This window comes from Monodelphis domestica, chromosome 1, assembly GCF_027887165.1.
Source record: "Monodelphis domestica isolate mMonDom1 chromosome 1, mMonDom1.pri, whole genome shotgun sequence".
Classification (NCBI taxonomy): domain Eukaryota; kingdom Metazoa; phylum Chordata; class Mammalia; order Didelphimorphia; family Didelphidae; genus Monodelphis; species Monodelphis domestica.
The window spans coordinates 520,674,293-520,688,888 of NC_077227.1; the positions used below are offsets into that span (position 1 = coordinate 520,674,293).

The following is a 14,596-nucleotide window of genomic DNA, read 5'->3' on the forward strand; positions in this document are numbered from 1 at the left end:
TCACAGAACACCTTCTACACTAAACCCCCAAAAGACAACTCCCAGGAATGTAATTGCCAAATTCCAAAGCTATCAAACAAAAGAAAAAATCCTATAGGAAGCCAGAAAAAGACAATTTAGATATAAAGGAATGCCAATCAGGGTCACACAAGACCTTGCAAGTTCTACGCTGAATGATCGTAAGGCATGGAACATGATCTTCAGAAAGGCAAGAGAGCTGGGTCTCCAACCAAGAATCAGCTACCCAGCAAAACTGACTATATACTTCCAAGGGAAAGTATGGGCATTCAACAAAATAGAAGACTTCCAACTTTTTGCAAAGAAAAGACCAGAGCTCTGTGGAAAGTTTGATACCGAAAATCAAAGAACAAGGAATACCTGAAAAGGTAAATATTAAGGAAAAGGGAAAAATGTTATCTTCTTTTACTCAAACTCTCTTCTATAAGGACTACATTTATATCAACCTATGTATACTAATATGTGGGGAAAATGTAATGTATAAATAGGGGGTAAAGAAAGACCAAATAGAATAATGGTTCTCACACAAAGATTCACAGGGGAAGGGGAGGGGAAGAAAACTCCTATAAGAAGGAGAGGAAGAGAGGGGGGGGGGGTTACTTAAACCTCAATCTCAGGGAAATCAACTCTGAGAGGGAAAAACATCCAGATCCATTGGGTTCTTGAATTCTATCTTACCCAACAAGGGTAAGGAGAAGGGAAAACCAAGGGGGGGAGGGGGAGAGGGAGAACAAAAAGGGAGGGAAAGAGAGGGGGGAGGGGGAGGGAAGAAAAAGCGAGGGACTAAAAAGGGAAACATCAAGGGAGGGGACAAGGGGCACTGATTCAAAGTAAATCACTGGACTAAAAGGTAGAGCCGAAGAAGAAAAGGTTAGAATTAGGGAAGGCAATCAAAATGCCAGGGAGTCCACAAATGACAATCATAACTTTGAACGTGAATGGGATGAACTCACCCATAAAACGTAGACGAATAGCAGAATGGATTAGAATCCAAAACCCTACCATATATTGTCTTCAAGAAACACACATGAGGCGGGTTGACACCCACAAGGTCAGAATTAAAGGATGGAGTAAGACCTTCTGGGCCTCAACTGATAGAAAGAAGGCAGGAGTGGTAATCATGATATCTGATAAAGCCAATGCAAAAATAGACCTGATCAAAAGGGATAGGGAAGGTAATTATATTTTGTTAAAAGGGACTCTAGACAATGAGGAAATATCATTAATCAACATGTATGCACCAAATAATATAGCACCCAAATTTCTAATGGAGAAACTAGGAGAATTGAAGGAAGAAATAGACAATAAAACCATACTAGTGGGAGACTTAAACCAACCATTATCAAATTTAGATAAATCAAATCAAAAAATAAATAAGAAAGAGGTAAAAGAAGTGAATGAAATCTTAGAAAAATTAGAATTAATAGACATATGGAGAAAAATAAATAGGGATAAAAAGGAATACACCTTCTTCTCAGCACCACATGGCACATTCACAAAAATTGACCATACATTAGGTCACAGAAACATAGCACACAAATGCAAAAAAGCAGAAATAATGAATGCAGCCTTCTCAGATCACAAGGCAATAAAAATAATGATTAGTAATGGTACATGGAAAACCAAATCTAAAACCAATTGGAAATTAAACAATATGATACTCCAAAACCGTTTAGCTAAAGAAGAAATCATAGAAACAATTAATAATTTCATCAAGGAAAATGACAATGGCGAAACATCCTTTCAAACCTTTTGGGATGCAGCCAAAGCGGTAATCAGAGGCAAATTCATATCCCTGAAAGCTCATATTAACAAACAAGGGAGAGCAGAGATCAATCAATTGGAAATGCAATTGAAAAAACTCGAAAGCGATCAAATTAAAAACCCCCAGCAGAAAACCAAATTTGAAATCCTAAAAATTAAGGGAGAAATTAATAAAATCGAAAGTGATAGAACTATTGATTTAATAAATAAGACAAGAAGCTGGTACTTTGAAAAAACAAACAAAATAGACAAAGTACTGGTCAATCTAATTAAAAAAAGGAAGGAAGAAAAGCAAATTCACAGCATTAAAGATGAAAAGGGGGACAGCACCTCCAATGAGGAGGAAATTAAGGCAATCATTAGAAATTACTTTGCCCAATTATATGGCAATAAATACACCAATTTAGGAGAAATGGATGAATATATACAAAAATACAAACTGCCTAGACTAACAGAAGAGGAAATAGAATTCTTAAATAATCCCATATCAGAAATTGAAATCCATCAAGCCATCAAAGAACTTCCTAAGAAAAAATCCCCAGGGCCTGATGGATTCACCTGTGAATTCTATCAAACATTCAGAGAACAGTTAATCCCAATACTATACAAACTATTTGACATAATAAGCAAAGAGGGAGTTCTACCAAACTCCTTTTACGACACAAACATGGTACTGATTCCAAAACCAGGCAGGTCAAAAACAGAGAAAGAAAACTATAGGCCAATCTCCCTAATGAATATAGATGCAAAAATTTTAAATAGGATACTAGCAAAAAGACTCCAGCAAGTGATCAGAAGGATCATTCACCATGATCAAGTAGGATTCATACCAGGGATGCAGGGCTGGTTCAACATTAGGAAAACCATCCACATAATTGACCACATCAACAAGCAAACTAGCAAGAACCACATGATTATCTCAATAGATGCAGAAAAAGCCTTTGATAAAATACAACACCCATTCCTATTAAAAACACTAGAAAGCATAGGAATAGAAGGGTCATTCCTAAAAATAATAAACAGTATATATCTAAAACCAACAGCTAATATCATCTGCAATGGGGATAAACTAGATGCATTCCCAATAAGATCAGGAGTGAAACAAGGATGCCCATTATCACCTCTACTATTTGACATTGTACTAGAAACACTAGCAGTAGCAATTAGAGAAGATAAAGAAATTGAAGGCATCAGAATAGGCAAGGAGGAGACCAAGTTATCACTCTTCGCGGATGACATGATGGTCTACTTAAAGAATCCTAGAGATTCAACCAAAAAGCTAATTGAAATAATCAACAACTTTAGCAAAGTTGCAGGATACAAAATAAACCCACATAAATCATCAGCTTTTCTATATATCTCCAACACAGCTCAGCAGCAAGAACTAGAAAGAGAAATCCCATTCAAAATCACCTTAGACAAAATAAAATACCTAGGAATCTATCTCCCAAGACAAACACAGGAACTATATGAACACAACTACAAAACACTCGCCACACAACTAAAACTAGACTTGAACAATTGGAAAAACATTAACTGCTCATGGATAGGACGAGCCAATATAATAAAAATGACCATCCTACCCAAACTTATTTATCTATTTAGTGCCATACCCATTGAACTACCAAAATACTTCTTCACTGATTTAGAAAAAACCATAACAAAGTTCATTTGGAAGAACAAAAGATCAAGGATATCCAGGGAAATAATGAAAAAAAACACATATGATGGGGGCCTTGCAGTCCCAGACCTCAAACTATATTACAAAGCAGCAGTCATCAAAACAATTTGGTACTGGCTAAGAAACAGAAAGGAAGATCAGTGGAATAGACTGGGGGAAAACGACCTCAGCAAGACAGTATACGATAAACCCAAAGATCCCAGCTTTTGGGACAAAAATCCACTATTCGATAAAAACTGCTGGGAAAATTGGAAGACAGTGTGGGAGAGACTAGGAATAGATCAACACCTCACACCCTACACCAAGATAAATTCAAAATGGGTGAGTGACTTAAACATAAAGAAGGAAACCATAAGTAAATTGGGTAAACACAGAATAGTATACATGTCAGACCTTTGGGAGGGGAAAGGCTTTAAAACCAAGCAAGATATAGAAAGAATCACAAAATGTAAAATAAATAATTTTGACTACATCAAACTAAAAAGCTTTTGTACAAACAAAACCAATATAACTAAAATCAGAAGGGAAACAACAAATTGGGAAAAAATCTTCATAGAAACCTCTGACAAAGGTTTAATTACTCATATTTATAATGAGCTAAATCAATTGTACAAAAAATCAAGCCATTCTCCAATTGATAAATGGGCAAGGGAAATGGATAGGCAGTTCTCAGATAAAGAAATCAAAACTATTAACAAGCACATGAAGAAGTGTTCTACATCTCTTATAATCAGAGAGATGCAAATCAAAACAACTCTGAGGTATCACCTCACACCTAGCAGATTGGCTAACATAACAGCAAAGGAAAGTAATGAATGCTGGAGGGGATGTGGCAAAGTAGGGACATTAATTCATTGCTGGTGGAGTTGTGAACTGATCCAACCATTCTGGAGGGCAATTTGGAACTATGCCCAAAGGGCGACAAAAGAATATCTACCCTTTGACCCAGCCATAGCACTGCTGGGTCTGTACCCCAAAGAGATAATGGACACAAAGACTTGTACAAAAATATTCATAGCTGCGCTCTTTGTGGTGGCCCAAAACTGGAAAACGAGGGGATGCCCATCAATTGGGGAATGGCTGAACAAACTGTGGTATATGTTGGTGATGGAATACTATTGTGCTCAAAGGAATAATAAAGTGGAGAAGTTCCATGGAGACTGGAACAACCTCCAGGAAGTGATGCAGAACGAGAGGAGCAGAACCAGGAGAACATTGTACACAGAGACTAATACACTGTGGTATAATCGAACGTAATGGACTTCTCCATTAGTGGCGGTGTAATGTCCCTGAACAACTTTCAGGGATCCAGGAGAAAAAAAACACCATTCATAAGCAAAGGATAAACTATGGGAGTGGAAACACCGAGAAAAAGCAACTGCCTGAATACAGAGGTTGAGGGGACATGACAGAGGATAGACTTTAAATGAACACTCTAATGCAAATACTATCAACAAAGCAATGGGTTCAAATCAAGAAAACATCTAATGCCCAGTGGACTTACGCGTCGGCTATGGGGGGTGGGGGGGAGGAAAAGAAAATGATCTATGTCTTTAACGAATAATGCTTGGAAATGATCAAATAAAATATATTTAAAAAAAAATAAAAAAAAAAGACTTGGTCATACTTCATCAGAGGTGGGGTTTGAACCTAATTCTTCAGATTCCAAATGCAGAGATTTTTTCCCACTGTACCATGCTGAAGAGACTTCATAATAAATATATCCCTTTTTTCATATTCCTACAGAGAATCAAAGTACAAATATTCATCCCATAGGTATAAATCTTAATCCATCCACAGTGATGCCTCAGTTTTCGTGATGATCTGTCAGAAAACAATTGGTAAACTCCAAAACCAACAAAAACCAAGGCAATATTTCCATATGAATTAATGTAAATCCAATTAATTCATTCTAGATACTCCAAAATATATACCAAAAAACACATTTTATAAAGAATATAGTGTTTAATACTAAAAACAATAAGAAATTATTATAAAATGAATGTAAAAGACTAATGTAAAGAATAAATTAATATTTAAATGGCATTCACCTTTCCAAAGACTCTTCTTGGCATATGGAAGACAGCGAGGAAGGGAGAGAGAGGTTACTGTTTGGAAGGGGAATCCTCCTCTGTAAGGACCTTAGGTTATCAAGACACTACCTGGAAACTTCTTTGGTCCCACAATGGAGCTAAAAGGAAAGGATTCGCTTATTAGCAAGGGAAACCCTTAACAGGGACAATGAAATTGGAGCACATGTGATTTCATCTTACATGGGTAATATACATCTTGAAACTGAAAAATGCAAAATAAAAACATTAAACTCAATACAGAATACATAGTAATCACTTACATGTAATTGTAATATTAGCACTTGCAATCAATTTTTAAAAAAGCATAAAAACACTGGAAAACAATGGAATTGCTAGATGAACAGGGTTGATACTCACATAACCAGAAACTATACCACACCAAACAGGAGAACAAGTGAGTCTCTCTTTGTTTTTGCAAAATTAGCAGCGAGGTCACATAAGCATGCCCACAAAATCCAAGGCAACTAATGAAAACAAAGACAAATTTTTTGTCGAAAAAATCTACAAAAACAAAACCAACAATAACCAATGGCAACAAAAACCAAGGTATTACTTTATACTTTTTCTTCCAGTGTGATTCTTGTCCCTGTCATTCTATAGATCCTTCAAAGATGTGTCACAACCCAATATGTTAGATTCCTTCTTTTAGTTCTTTTAATATTTTGTAAATACAAGTGTAAGTTTCTGGCTGACCCTCTATGTTCCTCCTGAATGACTAATCTAGCTCCATTTGCAGCCATACTTGTCCTTGATGTCTTTCATGTCATTTTTTATCTATGTCTTCATTGGTGAAATATTTCAGCCCGATTATACCTACCATTTACCTTTCCATTGTCCTTTCAGTCACTTTGAGTCCTCTGAGATTATAATGCTCTATGATTTCAGAGACATAACATATGAGTAGGAGACTTTGGGATTTTAAAAAAAAGATTGATTTTTGGGATAGCAAATGACTTGAGATAAATAAAGGTTTTTGTAGCATACATAATTGAAATGATATTCTTGCCTTAAGAAGAGAGGGAAGGAGAAAATTTTGAACTCAAATTTTTAATGTTAAGAAAATTTTAGATATAATTGGCAAATATTTAATGAAATAGATAAATAGCATTTTGAAAAAGTGCTATGTAGTTTTCCAAATTCAGCTGAATCTCTTATTTATTGTGGGTATTGGAAATACCTAATAGTCAATTATAAGAGACTTTTGCCTTTCTCCTACTTCCATGAATTTGCTCAGGTTATGCCCCATGCCTGGAATGTGCTCTTTCATTATATTTGACTTCCAGAATCATCTTCCTTCAAGAGTCAGATCATATATCACTTTCATCTCTTTCTTTCCTTCTTTCTCTTTCTCTGTCCTCTCTTTTCCTCCCTACCTCTTTCTCCCTCCCCTTCATTTTTCCTAGACTAAATTGTGTGTTTTTCTCCTTTGCCCTCATCACATTCTCTAATGTCAATCATCCAGTAATAGACCCCAAGCTAGAAGGGCCTTGAAAGTCTAAACCCCTTATTTTGTAGATAAGAAAAATCAGGGCCACACAAGTGATAAGCAACAGAGCCTACTTTAAAGCTTTGATGCTCTAACTTTGAACTGAGCGTAGATTCCCCTACCATATGCTACTGACATGTTTTTCATCTTTGTATCTGAAGAATCAAGTCTAGAACCTTGCAGATATAGTAGCTAAATACATGTTTATCAATTTCCTGAATTCAGTGACTTTTGAAATACTAGAGGTATTGATGTGGGTTACCATGTAGACAGGCAAAAGTAACTTGAAGGAACCAGATATGGAACATTTGGGATTCAAAATTGGGACTAGAAATGATGTAAAGGGTAAAATTTGGGTCTTGTCCAAGGAATTAATGATTCAGACAATCTCTATGGTAAGGGAACAAGCTTTACTGAGAGAGGAAAGAAGATGGTGGAATGGCCCAGTGATGATGTGACCATGGTGATGGAAAAGGTTTGGTGATGGAAAGGCTCTGAGAGGTTCTCATGAATGCTTTTTATCTTGATTAGTTACTAAGGAAGGGATCATTTGTTTAGACAGTTGTTTCCCTGTTGTTCCCAAGAAACTGATGTCAATTTATCCATAGTTTACCTTGGTCTTTGTGGCCTTACCCATGATTCATCTTGTTTCCTCACTCAGAAGGGTGAAAACCACAATGCAAATGAAATGCTAATGATATGCTAAACACCATAGTATAACTTCAAGTTACTTTTGTCTGATTTTGCACACATGCCAAAGGCGAGCAAGTCTCTAGTTTGCTGATTGGCCAGTTGCAGAACTCCTGCTTACATCCTTATAGTAAACTGTCAACATCTGTACACCAACCTGTCTACATGGCAACCCACATCAGCATCATGAATGGATACAGAAGTACTGAGGGGTAAGACTGGATTCTTTGATGCCAAAAATTATAATTCTTTCATTAATATAAACTATCTCATCATTGTCAATCCCCCAACTTGTTAAATTCCACTGGCTCCCTACTACCTTTAGGATAAAATACAAACTCCTCTGTTTTCCACTTTAATCTCTTCCCATCCTGCCTTTCTAGACTCCTTCCATTCTACTTCCTTCTATGTACCCTTTGATCCAGTCATTCTGGCCTACTTGTTCTCTGCCTGTTGTCCCTTTGGTCTAGATGTCATCTCCAGTCCTGGAATGTTCCCCTTTCTCATTTCCACATCTTGGAATCCCTTGTTTCCTTTATGGCTCCACCAAAGTATCATTTTCTACATGAAGTCTTTCCCAGTTCCCTCACCTATCCAGCCCTATTCCCTCACTGAACTACTATATATTTTGTTTATATTCATATTTTCCCTGTTGTCTCCCCTGTTAGTATGTAAACTCCCTAAGGGCAGAGAATACCTCAATTTTGTCTCTTCATCCCCAGATTTTAGCACAATGCATGCCACATAATAGGTACTTGAGAAATGCTTTTTGATAGAAGATTGAATGACTGATGTCCTATTCCATTGCCTTCTGAGACTTGCAGGTGATCCCAGGTAGCAGAAAGTTACACTATCAGAGTACAAGCTCTGACAAGTCATATTAAACTGGAAAAACTTAGAGCACCAGCCTGGGGATAGCTTGCCTCTGAATGTGTAGTTGAATTATGTTTGGACATGCTCATCTACATCTACATCTACAGAAGGTTCCACACCAGGAGATGATCTGGGGGTTCTGGTTGCAGCAATTCTGGAAACTATTTATTAAGGCATGGAAGATTGTGATCAGTACCAGAGGAGAGAGATAACCAGATAAAATCAAATATCTTTTGAAGAATAAACCACAGGAATAACATATCACAATTGTTTAAAATTGTTTGCACTGGATCACTCTTTTAAAAATTGATCAAACAATATATTGTTTATCAACTCAACATGCCATGTCCTGCCTAAATCCTTTCACACAAACCAGGTGCACTCATCTCCCATACCTGGCTTGCACAACCTCTTATGCACAATAATTTATACTAATAACAATATTATAAAGATGAACAACTTTAAAAGGCTTAAGAACTTTGACTATACAATAATCATCACTGACTAGAGAAGTAGTCTATAGGACAAAGCCTATGGAACCTTCCTCAGAATAATATTTTTAAATGTATAAAGTAAAATATGAAGGATTTGAAGGATGCTTCCTCTTTTGTGAAACTTTCATAGATGCTATAAAATTGAAAAATGGATCATGAAGGGTCAATGATAAGAGTCCTAGATTTGAAATGAGGACATGAGTTCAAATCCTAGCCACTTACTACCTGTGTGGCCTTGGGCAAATCCCTTAATTTCCCTCAATGAAGAGTAGTCATTGACATTCCTTCTAGCTTTATATAAGATCAAAGACCATCTGTTTGTAACTGATGAAGAATCTCCCCCTACCTCATATATATAACTTCTAGCCTTTGTTTGAAAACCTGCAGGGATGAAGAACCCACAACATTCCATTTCCCCAGTTCCCTTTAACTAAAAATGTTCTCTTCCTCCTCAAATATTCTGAGACTTTGTATCTGATCTTTTCTTTGTTCTATTCATGACATATTTATGTGTGTTTATGTTGTATCCCTCCAGTAGAATGGAAGCTCAAGGAAAGCAGGGACAGTTTTGTTTGTGTATTTCTATTTCTCTACATCAAAAATACTGCTTTGCTTATAGTAGGCACTTAATACATCTTTTTGAGTTGAATTAATATAAATAACTTGCTACATGGATGTGACCAATGCATACTGGACTGTGAAACACTGAGCAAGTCATTTCACATTTGACATTGCCCCTCAAGAAACTCTTGAAGACAAGGATGCTTAACTTTGGCTCAGTGAACTTCAAAAAATAACTAGATTTCAATAGAATTGGTTTCCTTCAAAATCCTATAAATTGTATTTTACAAATTTAAAGCAATTATTCTGAGGAGTCCATAGACTTCATCCTGTAGACTACCTCTCTAGTCATTAGTGATTATTTCATTGATTATGGTTCTTAAGCCTTTTAAAGTTGTTTATCTTTATAATGTTATTAGTATAAAATGTTTTCCTGGTTCTGCTCTCTTCACTACTTCAATTCACCTAAGTCTTCCCAGATTTCTCTGAAATCATCCATTTGATCACTTGTTATAGTACATTAATGTTCCATTGTTTTCATATATCATAATTTGTTCATCAACTCTCCAATTAATGGATGTCAATCTTTAATTTTTAATTATTTGACAGCACAAAAATTGCTGCTAGAAATATTTTTTCTTCTTATTGAATAGGGCTAGCTAGATAACTGGGCCTGGAGTCAGGAGGAACCAAATATAAATCCAGTCTAAGATCCTTCCTAGCTAAGTGAACCTGGGCAAGTCACTAAACCTGTGTTTGCCTCAGTCTTCTTAATGTAAATGGGGATGATAAAAGCACTTCCTTCCCAAGGTTGTTATGAGGATCAAATGAGATTGTAATGTAGTATGAAACCTGGAAGATAGTAAGCATGACATGTGTCAACTAAGATATGACTCCTTTTCATCTTTCTTTTTTATCTCTTTGAGGTACAGCCCTAGTACTACCATTTGCAGGGTGAAAAGGTATGCCCAATTTAGTAATTTTTGAGGCATAGGTCTATGAAAAATTGATACTGAATTGGGAAATAATTTTCTCTTTGGTTCCCTCCATGAAAACAGTTTGATTTTAAAGATTAAAGATTTAAAGATTAAAAATTTTAAAGATTAAACAGTTTCTCCCCCAGGCTCTGAAACTGGGTGAGTCCTTTCTTTTATTTATATCTTTATTAGAGATACTGGGATTAAGAGCTAGCCTTGACCCCCTTGAGAGAAGAGCTAATGAAATCAGCAGACTCTAGGTAGCCATTTTGGAACTGCAGTGACTCAGTCACATGGTGGGTTTCTTGGTATCTTTAGGACACCCTACCTTCTTGTGATTAAGTGGTGAGGCAGGAGTTGAGATCTCTGAAGCTACTTCTTGTGTGACTATTTTCCAATCAGAGATATCCTGGGAAGGGACTGGATGATAAAGTCACATGGAATATAGAAGACATGTCCCAGAGGAAAATGGGCTTTTTTGCCCCTCTCTTATGGCTGAGCTTCTCTCTTTCTGTCTCTCTCTCTCTCTCCGTCTCTGACTGTCTGTCTCTATGTCTCTTTCTTTGTCTCTCTGTCTCTTTCTCTCAACAAACTAATTTTAAAATTTAATATATACAATCTCCAGAGAATTTCATTCATTATAGTTCCAAATTGCTTTGCAGAATGGCTCCACTGACAGCACTGATAGGCATGAGGTGGGCCTTCAGAATTGTTTTAATTTGCATTTCTCTAATTACTAGTGAAGCATTTTTATTAGCTATATATAGATAGAGATAGATAGATAGAGATAGATAAATAGACAGATAGATAGAGAGTTAGAGATAGATAGACAGATAGAAAGTTAGAGATAGATAGATAGATAGATAGATAGATAGATAGATAGATGGATGGATGAATGGATGGATGTTTAGAGTTAGATGTTAGATAGATGATAGAGACAGAGATAGACAGAGATAGACAGACAGACAGACAGACAGATAGATAGATAGATGATAGATAGATAGATAGATAGATAGATAGATAGATAGATAGATAGATGGATGGATAGATGGATAGATAGATAGATAGATAGATAGATAGATAGATAGATAGATAGATAGATAGATGGATGGATGGATGGATGGATGGATGGATGGATGGATGGGTATCTACCCATCTTGGCTTTCTTCCCTTGAGAACTGCCTTTTCTTAACCTTTGACCAAGACCAGTTCAAGTATAAAACATGCCATTTCAACAACCATATCATTTTCACATCTGCACTACTCACTATTTTATGAGTCCTTTGTGTCCCCTAGAGGCTATTCATCTATGGCTTAGCTCTACATTACACACAGCTTGTGTGTTGTTCTTAAATTATTTTATGCATGTCAGTGACTTCTTCCCAACTAGACTATAAACTCCCTGAGGGAAGGGATGATGCCTAACTTTTCTGTATTGCCCAGCACTTTGCTTAGTGCTCAATTATGAAATAGGATTCATACATATGCAGAGTATCTTTGATGCTTCACATGGAAGAGGTTAGAGAGCCTACTTTCTGGACACTCTGGATGATGTGTACCAGAAGGGAACTCTGGGCAATCTTTGGAGTTTGTAGACATTTCATAACTAGTTGTAGTTTACTAACTACATGATAGAGAGCAGCCTCATTCATTGGCTCTGGAACTGAAATTAGAGGTGCCTACAAAACACCTTAGCCTCCTCTTCTCTCTCTCAGTCAATCTCTTCTCTTGGTTTGACTTCCTACCTGATGGTCTCTGGTGAGAGATACGACTTAAAAGAGAAAGGCTTTGGGCTATGTAAGGTGACATATGATCCAGTGAAAATAGCTTCATCCCTTTGCAGTTTGTTCTTTCATTTTAGAAGGAAGAATTAGAGGATATACCCTTTCACATTTCACATTTAGAAAGATCAAGAGCACAAGGTATTGTGTAAACTAGGAGTCCAGATCTCCAGGAATTTAGGAATCCAAAGAGTCTATTGGTCTGGGGACCCTGAGAGTAAAGTTTTTAGTCAGTCTACCATCAATTATCCAGCAGCATTATCTTATCTAGAATCTCGGCTAAGTTTGAGTCTACCATTCCCAGAACTCAAGGTGACAAAGGGGTATGTGTTCACAAGATGTCAAAGAGAAATATTGGTACAATTGTTCCTGCTCTTTCTTCAAAGTAAAAATTCCTTTGTCAAAGCATACTGATAGTAAGTGGTTAGATGGAACTAGAGTACTAGCCACTGGCAGGGAATAGTTGGGGCTCAAGGCAATGTCAAAGAGACACTCCAATCCCTCAGAGTACCCCTAGAGCTGTAAGAAAGAAATAGAGAGGGACAGCTGAGTAGCTCAGTGGATTGAGAGCCAGGTCCAGAGATGGGAAGTACTGGGTTCAAATCTGACCTCAGACACTTCCCAGTTGTGTGACTCTGGGCAAGTCACTTAACCCCCATTGCCTAGTCCTTACTGCTCTTCTGCCTTGGGACCAATACACAGTATTGATTCTAAGACAGAAGGTAAGGGTTTAAAAAAAGAAGTATAGCCAGTCTGGCTCTAGGATAATAAGCCTAGGAGAGTGGATGTATGGAGTATTCAGGGAAGTCTAGTTCCTCTGGTGAGAGGGCTTGCTGAGCCCTTTTCAGGGCTGCTCATCTACTTTTTATGTCCACCTTTCACCCAACCTCATCTGTGGCTTCAAGAAGCTATAGCATTTGCAGTAGTCACATCCGACTGAAAACATCTAAGCAGATGGGTTAAAATGGGTTGAGGGTAATCAAATCTTTGGGTGAATAAGGGAGTACCTACCTCAGCCATTGGAAGTCTTCTCCCAGTGGAATAGGCTGATGAGAACAATTGTTCTATGACCATGAAAGTAGTTGAAGCAGGTGCTATGGAGTGATTAGAGCTTCATTACACATTGCATGCCACTGGATTTTGATATCTCTAGAAGAGAAAGTGAGGCCAATGACTTTTCCTGACTCTACCTAACTTCAATCTAATTCATGCACAAGACAAGACATCACCCTGTGATGTCATTAATCTTGTCCAAAAACAAATGTTGAACAACAAAGGATAGTGAGCCGCTGTGCCATAACAGAAAGATTTCTATTTCAAACAAGATTGGAAACAACACAATTCTGTTACCAAGAGGTTTGGCAAATACCCCAGAGCTTGTGTAAAGGGCACACCTGTGATACTCAGGTTAATCTCTATAAATTTGCTATATTCTCTGAGGCGAGGGTTGAGGTGCAGTGCCCACATTCTATTGTCAGAAAAGGTAACTCCCCCCTCCTTGTGCCATCAGCAGAGTCTTCACACTCACTCAGCAAAGCATCAGCTGACTCAACATTTCTCCCTGTGAGGGTAGCAGAGAACTGGGAGAAGCTGAGATAGGAGCAATTACAAAACTGCAAATGTAAAGTTGGAAAGAAAATTAGAGATCGACCAATCCCTTCCTTTTAAAGATAAGGAACTGAGGCCCAGAGAGGTGACTTGCTCAAGGACACACAGAGAGCAAATAGTGATTAAATTAAGACCTAAGGACTTACTATGAATAAGGCTTTGGGAAAACAATGACAAAACTGAAACAGAATATTTCAGATCCGGTGCATGTTCTTTCTACTACACTTGCAGCTCTAGTATCCACTCTTCATACAGCAGGTACAACAGTTTTATCCAACGTCCCCTAAAGGTTTCATCAAGGATTTGGCCTGATCCTGATGGCCCTATTGAGTCAGAAAGACCTGAGTTCAAATATAGCCTCTGATATTAGCTATGGAGCCCTGGATAAGCCACTTGACCCCTGTTTCCTTCAGTTTCCTCACCTATAAAATGAGGATAATTATGAAACCTACCTCTTGGGGTTGTAATGAGGATAAATAGTTGTAAAATACTTTGTAGACCTTGAAGCATTAGCCAAAATCATCCTCATTACTATTATTATTATTATTACTATTACTACTAAGTACTAAA

At 37.2% G+C, this 14,596-nt stretch overlaps 1 long non-coding RNA gene across 1 annotated transcript in view; it reads right to left on the reverse strand.

The window, feature by feature from the left end:
- The window catches only part of LOC103091892 (uncharacterized), a 71,076-nt gene extending 56,809 nt beyond the window's left edge, over positions 1 to 14,267 (reverse strand). The window contains exons 1-3 of the long non-coding RNA XR_008915480.1: positions 13,430 to 14,267; positions 5,914 to 6,020; positions 5,515 to 5,654 (exon numbers count right to left, since the gene is read on the reverse strand). This is a non-coding gene — a long non-coding RNA (uncharacterized LOC103091892). The remainder of the gene's footprint in view (positions 1 to 5,514; positions 5,655 to 5,913; positions 6,021 to 13,429) is intronic.
- Between the last annotated feature and the right edge of the window lie 329 nt (positions 14,268 to 14,596).